Source organism: Triticum aestivum, chromosome 4A (assembly GCF_018294505.1).
Source record: "Triticum aestivum cultivar Chinese Spring chromosome 4A, IWGSC CS RefSeq v2.1, whole genome shotgun sequence".
Taxonomy (NCBI): Eukaryota; Viridiplantae; Streptophyta; class Magnoliopsida; order Poales; family Poaceae; genus Triticum; species Triticum aestivum.
Genome location: NC_057803.1, coordinates 433,615,157 through 433,625,697, shown reverse-complemented (window position 1 = coordinate 433,625,697; position 10,541 = coordinate 433,615,157).

Below are 10,541 nucleotides of genomic sequence, written 5' to 3'. Positions count from 1 at the left end.
CCTTCTAAAAATGATCAACATTAAAATCTCCTCAAAGAAGTCCAAGAAAATGTTCCTCTTAGTCTCTGAAAATATTGCAAAGAGGTAAAACTCAAAACAATATTTTTGGTATCTCAGAGTTAATTATTTTGGGCCTTTGAATTAAATAAATAGCTATTTGCATTGGATATATATTTGATATATAAATAATATATGTCCAATAATTACTGGAACATTTTATGTGGTTTGGTATATTTTAACTCTAGCCACATAACTATTTTCAGGATTTTATAAAATGGTTTAGTATTTTACTAAACTAAAACAATACAGAACAAAATAGATAAATAAAAACAGAAATAGAAAGAGAGAGAAGGACTACCTGGCGCTCACCTGGTAGCCCACCTGGCCCAGCAGCACGGCCCAGCCCATCTCCACTTCCCCTCCTATGGTCTTCCTCTTGCCAGTGGGAGCAGCTGCGTGCTCGCACGCGCGCGGCCGAGGAGGCCAGCTCCTCCCTGCCTGGCTGCCTCCTCCTCCCCTGGGACATCTCCCGCAGCGCCACGCCACCCCCTGGACCCCTCTCACTCCCTCCCGTGCTTCTTCCCCCCCCTCCTCTGCTCTCTGCCGCGCCACACCCGAGCGCACCCGACGCCGCCGTTCGCTGCCACCACGGCCACCGGCCACCCCACGCCTCACCGACGCGTCCAGAAACTCTGCCACTTCGTCCTCTACCTCCTCAACGAGCCACGAGGCCCCGGACGTGCCGCAACACCGCCCTCGATGTCTTCTTCAACCTCGGGACCGCCGGCCATCTTCGTCAAATTCGTCGGCTCCGGACCGTCCCCGACCTCGCCGAGCGTCCCCTCGTCATCGCCGTGAGCCACTGACCTTCTCCCCTAACTCAGCATGCTCTCCTCCGTGCCGTAGCGCCGTTCCCCACGAGCACCGAAGCCACCGTCCGCCATTGCTGCTGCACGCATAGCCTCCGTGCTCCCCTGGCCTCACTGTGCTGCTCTTAGTGCTCCCCATGTCTAGCAGGTGCTGCCCAGCCTCTCCATTTGCTCACTGATGCACCGTAGCGACGCGCCCGAGCACCACCGAACACCATCGCCGCCAAAGCTCGTCGCCGGCATGAGTTCCGGCAACCCCACGACCTCCCACTTGGTCCTCTGGATGCGCGAGAGCAAGGGCCATCCCCTGGCGCCCTCAGCGCGCCAAGCTGACGCCTCTAGCGTAAGTCCGGCGTGCCCCCGCCGTGTCCTGTGGTCGCCGCCGGCTGGTCTCCGATGGCTGACGTGGCACCATTAAATTAGGTGCTAATCGCGTTTAGTCAGTGTCGCGTGTCGATGACATATGGGCCCCACGCCCTTAACTAACCACGGTTTAACCCCTGTTTAGTTTAAGTTAACCACAGTGGCCCCACGCGTCGGAGTTGACCTAGCTGACGTGGCCGTTGACCGGTCCCACCTGTCAGTGAGTTAAACAACCCTGTGTCACTGACGTGTGGCCCCCACATGTCAGGTTTGACCAGCAGCAGCGTCTGTTGACCTGCTGACATCACGGTGACGCACTGCTGACGCAGTAAATGTTTTCTGGAATTTAAATAATTCTTAAATGATTTATTATTTTCAGAAAATGTCCTAAACTTCTAAAAATCATAGAAATTCAACCGTAACTCCAAATTAAATAATTTATATATGAAAAATTATCAGAAAAATTCAAGGAATCCATCTGTACCATTTTCATGCATGTTAGAACAACTTATAGCTGCTGTTTAGCACAAATCAATTAAATGGCATTTGAATAATCACATATGGAGTTTGAATTTGAATCTTGTATTCAAACCAACTTCATTTAATCTGTTGCTAGTTGCATTAGCCCAAAACACATTCATTTTGCCATGTCATGATCATGCATCATATTGTGCATTGCATTGATTGTGTTCCCTTCTGTGTTGCCGGTATTTGTCCCCTCTCGATAGACGTGATACCGATGATGTGATCGTTGACACTGATGAAGACTCAATGTTATCTTCATAAGTGCCAGGCAAGCAAAACCCCCTTGTTCATTCCGATACAATCCTACTCTCTCGCTCCTGCTCTCTTTTACTGCATTAGGACAACACCAATTCATCTGTTACTTGCTGCGGTAGCTGAACCCCTTTATCCTTTGCATGACCTGTCATTGCCACAGTAAATAGATGAAACCCACCAGCATGAGTAGGAGTTGTTTGAGCCCTGTTGTGCCTACTCATTCTTGCTTGTTTGTCCTGCCTGCTACTGCTTAGAGTTGAGTCAGGTCTGATTCATCGGGGATGAATCAGAGGTGTGTGAACATGTCCTACTGTGTGTGAGCTAAGTGTGTGAACACGATTTGGTAAAGGTGTCGGTGAGAGGCCATATAGGAGTACATGGTGGGTTGTCTCATTGAAGCCGTCCTTAGGAACTGAGTTCTGTGTTTGTGATCCATGATTCAGCTACTACCATGCATTGGGCCCTGAAATATGACCCCGCTCGACTTCTTATTCACCCTAGTCCTCTGTCCATGAGTTGCAAGTAGTTTCTGGTGTTTGTAGCTTACTGGAGGCCGTGGACAGCGCTGACCGTAGGGGTGGGCTGTGATGCGGTAGGTACGTGGCACGGTGTACTGGATGCCCGTTTGGTATCTCGGGAACCCTGTTCACATCGTTTGGGGCTGTGAGCGAAACTCCGGCCGGATCTCCTCATGGATGGAACCCGAATAGGCGATAAACCTGGACTAGAGACTTGAGTGTTTAGGTAGGTCGTGGTCTACACCCACGTCGGCTTTCGCTTGAAGTCTGCCGAGCACATGTCGTGTGCAGACGCTAAGTGGTGGAAACATGTATGAAGAAGTACACCCCTGCAGGGTTAATATCATCTATTCGAATAGCCGTGTCCGTGGTAAAGGACTTCTGGGTTGCTTATAACAGTTCATAGACAAGTGAAAGTGGATACTCTAAAATACACAAGATAAGCGCGAGTGCTATGGATGGCGTTCTCGTAGGGAGACGGGAGCGGATCCATAGTGGTGTATTGATATGGTGAATATGTGGACTCGTGTGCGCCACCTCAAAAGAGTTACATTGCAGTCGTAGTTCAGGATAGCCACCGAGTCAAAGCTGGCTTGCTGCAGTTAAACCCCACCATCCCCTTGTTGATAATGATGCATATGTAGTTAGTTCTGATGTAAGTCTTGCTGGGTACATTTGTACTCACGTTTGCCTATTTTATGTTTTTGCAGAGAGACTTCGGTCTCACTAGTAGTTCCACGTGGACTTCGACGTTTAGCTTGTTACTTCAGCTACGATCTTGTGCCCTCGGCAGGATTTGGTAGATAGTCAGGCTTCTCAGCCTTTTTCAGTTATAGATGTCTGTACCCAGACATGATAGCTTCCGCTTGTGCTTTGATTTGTATGCTCTGATTGTTGGGTCATGAGACCCATGTTTGTAATATCTCGCTCCTCGGAGCCTATTGAATAAATTACTTGAGTCGTAGAGTCATGTTGTGATGCCATGTTGTATTTGCACATATCGAGCATATTGTGTGTATGCTATTGAAATTCTTGGTATGTGTGGGATCTGACCATCTAGTTGTTTATCTTTAGTAGCCTCTCTTACGGGGAAATGTCTCCTAGTGTTTCACTAAGCCATGGTAGCTTGCTACTGCTCCGGAACACTTAGGCTGGCCGGCATGTGTCCTTCTTCGTTCCTGTGTCTGTCCCTTCGGGGAAATGTCACGCGATGAATACCGGAGTCCTGTTAGCCCGCTACAGCCCGGTTCACCGGAGTCCTGCTAGCCCAGTGCTACAGCCTGGATTCACTCGCTGATGACCGACACGTTCGATGCAGGGTCATGGATGCCTGTCCCTGTAAGTCTGTGCCACTTTGGGTTTACGACTAGCCATGTCAGCCCGGGCTCCTTATCATATGGATGCTAGCGACACTGACATATACGTGTGCCAAAAGGCACAAACGGTCCCGGGCAAAGGTAAGGCGACACCCGTGGGAATACCGTGCGTGAGGCCGCAAAGTGATATGAGGTGTTACATGCTAGATCGATGTGGCATTGAGTCGGGGTCCTGACAGTCATCAATGCAATAAGGCAATAAAAATTGCTTCTAAAAGTGTGAGATCATTTAGTGTAAGAGAAAATTGAGTGTTGTACGAACTTGTGATGGCAAAGTAATAAAAGCGATGGACTGCATAATAAAGGTTGCTATCATAAGAGACAATACAACGTGACGTTCTTTTACACTAAGGAGTTGAGCATAAAAACAAATAAGCGCATGGCATTCTCTGCTTCCCTCCATGAAGGGCCTATCTTTTACTTCTATGTATTTACTTTTATGCAAAGAGTCAAAGTTTTTCTCTCTATTCCTTTTTATTTTTCTCTTTTGGCAAGCATCATGTGGTGAGGAAAGATCTAGGCACATATGTCTAGTTGAATATGGGTAGCATGAGTTATTATTGTTGACATAACCCTTGAGGTGAATACATTGGGAGGCAAAATTATAAGCCCCTATCTTTCTATGTGTCCGGTTGAAATGTTTTGCTCATGTGCACAAGGTGAGTGTTAGCAATCATAGAAGACCATATGATGGTTGAGTATGTGGAGCTCTTACTTGAACTTTGTTGAATAAGTTGAATTGCAATTGCTTGGTGACTAAGAACATAGGTTGTTGAGTTTCAAGAGAATTCATTGTTTGAACCTTAACATGTGAATTGTTGCTACTATAACATGAGAAGTTTCATAAGAAAGAATTGTTGTTATGATGCTAGGAAAAGTGATTGAAATTATCATTGATCAAACTTATGCACTTTGCTAGCATTCACACTTCATAAATTATTTCTTTTATCAATTACCTACTCGAGGACGAGTAGGAATTAAGCTTGGGGATGCTGATACGTCCCCAACATATATATAATTTATGAAGTATTCATGCTGTTATTTTATCATTCTTGGGTGTTTTACAATAATTTTATAGCAACTTTATATCCTTTTTTGGGACTAAACTATTGACCCAGTGCCCAGTGCCAATTGCTGTTTTTTGCTTGTTTTTTACATCGCAGGAAATCAATATCAAAAAGAGTCCAAACACCGCGAAACTTTATGGAGATTTTTTTGGACCAGAAGGAACCCAATGGCCCAGAGCTGCACCCGGGGGGTCCCCCGAGGGGGGCACAACCCACCAGGGTGCGCCAGGGCCCCCTAGCACGCCCAGGTGGGTTGTGCCCACCTCGGTGCCCCCCCGTGCCCCTTCTTTGCACTATAAATCCCAAAAATTCCGAAACCCTTCGAGGTTAACCTAGATCAGAAGTTCCGCCGCTGCAGGGCTCCGTAGCCACCAAAAACCAATCTAGACCCATTCTGGCACCCTGCCGGTGGGGGGAATCATCTCCGGTGGCCATCTTCATCATCTCGGTGGCCACCACGATGAGGAGGGAGTAGTCCACCCTCGGGGCTGAGGGTTTGTACTAGTAGCTATGTTATTAATCTCTCTCCTCGTGATCTATATCATGGGCTTTGTGTCGGTGTACTAGAGTAGGGGTACCCTAGTACCCCGAACTTGTGCACGGGCAGTCGCAGCATCCCGCGGCAAGGCTTGCCGGGTGACCGCCAAGACCCTCCGTGGTTCCCTTAAAGACCATCCAAGAACAAAGTACTCAAACCCAGGCCCCGGCAAGAGGAGCTTGCCGGGAAGAGACAAGACCCCGGCAAGAGGAGCGTGCCGGGAAGGCCACTCAAGGCATACCAAGAAAGCTTGCCGCGACGCGCCCTGCGTCCTGGCAAGGCCCGGTGAGTGACAAGCTCCCAAACATGACAAGACAACGACCGCGGCAAGGAGCTTGCCGCGGGAAACCCCCACTTCGTGCCCGCGCTCCAGCACACCTGCTAACGTGTCGCTCTAGGACTCTCCCAAGCACACGTGGCAGGAGGCTGTGCAGCTAGGGGTGCGAGGTGGCAAGCGGAGATGAAGAGAAGGCCATTGTGGAAAACGGTGGCGCTCCTAATGGTCACTTTTTGCACTGTTTAGGCAACTCAGACAGGCATTTAATGCCCTTGTCCCCTGCCGTCAGAGTTAGGTAGGGTGCACTGTATCCACAGTAGCGGTAGCTGCACCTACCGCATCCTTTTCCATTTTTACCCTTCTTGTCTATGTTGCCACCTGTCGGTGACCCCTTGAAAGTATAAAAGGAGGCCCAAGCGCAACATAGAAGGGGTTCGGAGGTTCGGCCGGCTCGGCTCATCCGGAAGCACCAGGAACACTCTCACGCTCAGTCTGGCAGCGTCCATCGCTCCTGAGCAAGAATTCAATACACACAAACAAGCAGCAGTAGGGTTTTACGCATCCGTGCGGCCCGAAGCTGGGTAAAAACCGCTCGCGTGTACTGCCTCGATCCGCTCTTTGTGCGACCTCCGCCCCCCACCAAACCGAAAGGGGCCCTGTCCCCATAGGTGTTGGTGGAATCAGCCTCCCCGACATCTCTGGCGCGCCAGGTAGGGGGCGTCGAGATTGTGCGAACCCGATCCGGCGTGCACGCGAGCTAAATCTTCATCGTCTTCACCGACATGCCACCGAAGAAGAAGGCTTTGGGGGCAATAGCCCCGTCTGCGTCGCTTCCACCACCTCCGGAGCAGGCGGACGGTGGAGTGGACGCCGGCGGAAGAATGGACATCGACGAGGGTGCCCACAGCGCTGCCAAGTCCAAGGACAAGGCCGCGCAGACCTCGGCGTCCATACGCCCACCGCGCCCATCTCAGGAAGGGCGGGACCAGCAGCGTCATAGCATTCGCAGCACCATACGTCCGCTGGCCCAAGATCAAGCTGGTGGTTCGCGTGGCGTTCAAGACCAGCATGCACGCCAGCATGCTGGCCCCAGTGAGGTGCGGTCGCCTGGACGGGACACTGCTCCTTCTAACTTGGTTAGGAGTCCGAGCATGTCCCGCTCCTCGCACCGTTCACCTCTGCCGCCCACCACGCCGGCGGAAGCCTTGGCGCAGGCCCAGCTACTCTGGATTACCCTCCGACGGCGGACAAGACCGACGAATGGAGGGCCACTATCCAGAGCCTCAACGGTTTCGCCAACGGCGACACTGCGCGGCAACCAAGCACCTCGCTGCCGCGGCAAGACAGTCGGACGCGAGCCGATGGCAACAAGACCGGGGGAGGTGCGACTTCCATGCACTCTCCACTACGAAGGCCAAAGTCACCGACTCGCCGGGTCCACCCCGACAGCGGCTGCACCGCGTCGTCGGACCCACGAGCTCGTCGCGACCAGCGCCAAGTTCTTCATGAACGACAACAAGAAGACGCTCGAACCCGCATCGAGCACCGAAGAGAAGCGCGACGTCAATCCGACAAGCGCGCTGGGCCCTCTGTTGACATGCATGCGCCAGGGGCACCAGGCGATCTGCTGTACGCGGTAGGTTGTCCTGCGTTCACCCGTGAGCTGCGGCAAGTCCAGTGGCCCAGCACAAAGAATTTCAAACCAGACGTACCAGAGAAGTACGACGGCAAGACGCATCCGTCGGAGTTTCTCAGCATCTACACCATCACGGTGCAGGTTGCCGGGGGACGGGACGACAAGATCCTTGCCAACTACTTCCCGCTGGTACTCAAGCCCAATGTCAGATCCTGGCTCATGCACTTGCCGGACAACTCCATATCCTCCTGGGCTGATCTGTGCCATCAGTTTGTCGGCGCCTCTACAGGCGGCCACAAGCCACATGGCCAAGAAAGCGATCTTCATCTGCTCGCCCAGAAGGAAGGAGAGCCACTGCGCAAGTACATTCAGAGATTCAGCCGTGTACAGCACAACATCCCAGACGTCCACCCCGCCGCGATCATCAGCGCGTTCCATCAGAACGTGCGAAACCGAAGGATGAGGGAGGAGATGGCGATGTGTAAGATCAGAGACGTCAGCGAGCTTTACGCCCTGGCCGACAAGTGTGCACGCGCTGAAGAGGGGAGGAGGCTCCCCGGAGAGGATACAGGAGCAGGAGGATCTGACAGTGAGGATGCCGCCCCGACAAGGAAAGGCCGGCGGCGGAACAACAGAAGGAGGAAGGGCAAGGAAGTGCTAGCTGTCGAGCAGACCGGCAACGGAGGTGGCGCCAAGGAAGCTAAAGCTGGAAGCTCCGACAAGGAGGCCCAGCCTGTGGCAGCCGCCGACAAGCAGGACGGCTCCGGCAAGCAGTATTGTAAGATCCACCGCACCAGGGGTCATGATCTCCAAAATTGCAAGAAGGTTGAGCAGCTCGTTGAGCTACAGAAAGCTGAGTACGAGCGGCGCGACAAGGAGAAGGCCCAGGAAGGAACTGGTGGATCCGGCAAGAAATGTCCCGGCCGAGGGGGACGCCGCGGCAAGATCAAGCAGCGGCAAGGAGATAGGCCTCCCCGTGGCCGCGACAAGGATGAAGATGACGACGATGACGAAGACATGGATGATGACGAGGCCGACGAGCAGGAATTTCAGAAAGCCACAGAGGTCCTGTGCGTTGACGGTGGTGCTTCTCTGCATACTTCACACCGCCAACTCAAGCAGTGGATGCGGGAAGTGAATGCAGCAGAGCCATCCTTAGAGTCACGCAAGCCTCTGAAATGGTCCAGCACGCCTATCATCTTCGACATTGAGGATCACCCTGATCGCGTAACTGCGGTCGGGTGCTTGCCGATGTTGGTTTCACCAACTATCCGCAACCTCAAGGTCACGAAGATGCTAGTTGACGGTGGGGCCGGCTTGAATCTGATCTCCTCCGCGGTCCATCAGAAACTCCAGATCCCTGACAGCGAGCTCGAGGAGACCGGCATATTCCAAGGAATCAGCCCGGGAAGAAGCAAGCCGAAGGGAAAGATCACGCTGCCGGTCATGTTTGGCAGCGAGCTGAATTTCAGAACTGAGAGGGTCACATTTGACGTTGCCGATTTTCCATTACCCTACAATGGGATCCTTTGCCGTCCAGCGCTCGCCAAGTTTATGACAGCCTCTCACTATGCATACCACATGCTCAAGATGCCAGGTCCGATAAGTGTCATCTCTGTCCCCGGCGACAAGAAGGATGCCCTTATCTGCGCCGACAAAATCTACCGGGAAGCAGCAGCCGCAGCTGATCACAACATACTTGCCGCTGAAGCTCCCGGGGGGAAGAAGGAGACAAAGTCCGGCAAGAGCTCTGATGCCCACTCCGGCAAGCGCACCTCTTCGGAGTGCTGCGCTACCGTCGAGGACGCACCATCGAGCTCCACCGGCAAGTGCAAGCAGACGATGGCAGCTCCACCTGAGACTAAGAAGGTGTCCGCCAAGGAGGACGGCACTGGTGGTACCTTCACCATCAGTGCCACGCTTGACCCCAAATAGGAAAGCGCGCTCGTTACTTTCCTGCGGGCGAATGTCGACGTGTTTGCATGGCAACCGTTTGATATCCCCGGTGTTCCCAGGAAGGTAATCGAGCACCACCTTGTCGTCTGTCCTCATGCGCGGCCCATCAAGCAGAGAGTTAGGAAGCAAGCGGTGGAGCGCCAAGAGTTCATTGCAGAAGAGATCAGGAAATTGGAAGCAATAGGCCTTGTCAGAGGAGTGCTCCATCCCACGTGGTTGGCCAATCCTGTAGTCGTGCGCAAGGCGAACGGGAAATGGAGGCTTTGTATAGACTTCACTGATGTCAATAAAGCTTGTCCCAAAGATCCATTTCCCTTGCCGCGCATTGACCAGATTGTTGACTCCACAGCTGGATGTGACTTGCTTTCATTTCTTGATGCATACTCAGGATACCATCAAATCTTCATGGCAGAAGAAGATGAGGAAAAAACCGCATTTATCACCCCTTGCGGCACATACTGTTTTATACGGATGCCCTTTGGGTTGAAGAATGCTGGTTCAACATTTGCAAGGGTAGTCCATGTCGCTTTTGAGACACAGATACACAGAAATGTGGAAGCCTACATGGATGATATAGTGGTCACGAGCAAGGACAAGGCTACCCTGATCCAAGATTTAGAAGAAACTTTTGCAAATCTACGCAAGATCAACCTCAAGCTCAACCCCGAGAAGTGCGTGTTTGGAGTCCCTTCCGGCAAGCTTCTCGGGTTCTTTGTGTCTCAGCGGGGAATTGAAGCCAACCCCGACAAGATCAAGGCCATCGAGCAGATTGAAGCACCGAAGCGCGTCAAGGATGTGCGAAGGCTTGCCGGTTGCGTGGCTGCTCTCAGCAGGTTTATCTCTAAGTCTGCTGAGAGCGCCCTGCCATTTTTCAAAATATTGAAAAAGGTAGGTCCAATGAAATGGACTCCGGAAGAGGAGGCCGCGCTCAGGACTTGAAGAGGTACCTGTCCTCCACTCCAATACTTGTCGCACCTAAGCCACAAGAGAAGTTGCTGCTGTACCTAGCGGCAACCAATCAAGTGGTTAGTGCCGCGTTAGTAGCGGAGAGGGAGGCGGATGATGAGCCAGCGACCGCGACAAGTGAATCCAGCGACAAGCAGGGGGCTTCTCCGACAAGCTCTGGCCCCGACAAAGTTGAATCTGCGCAGACGTGCAAGG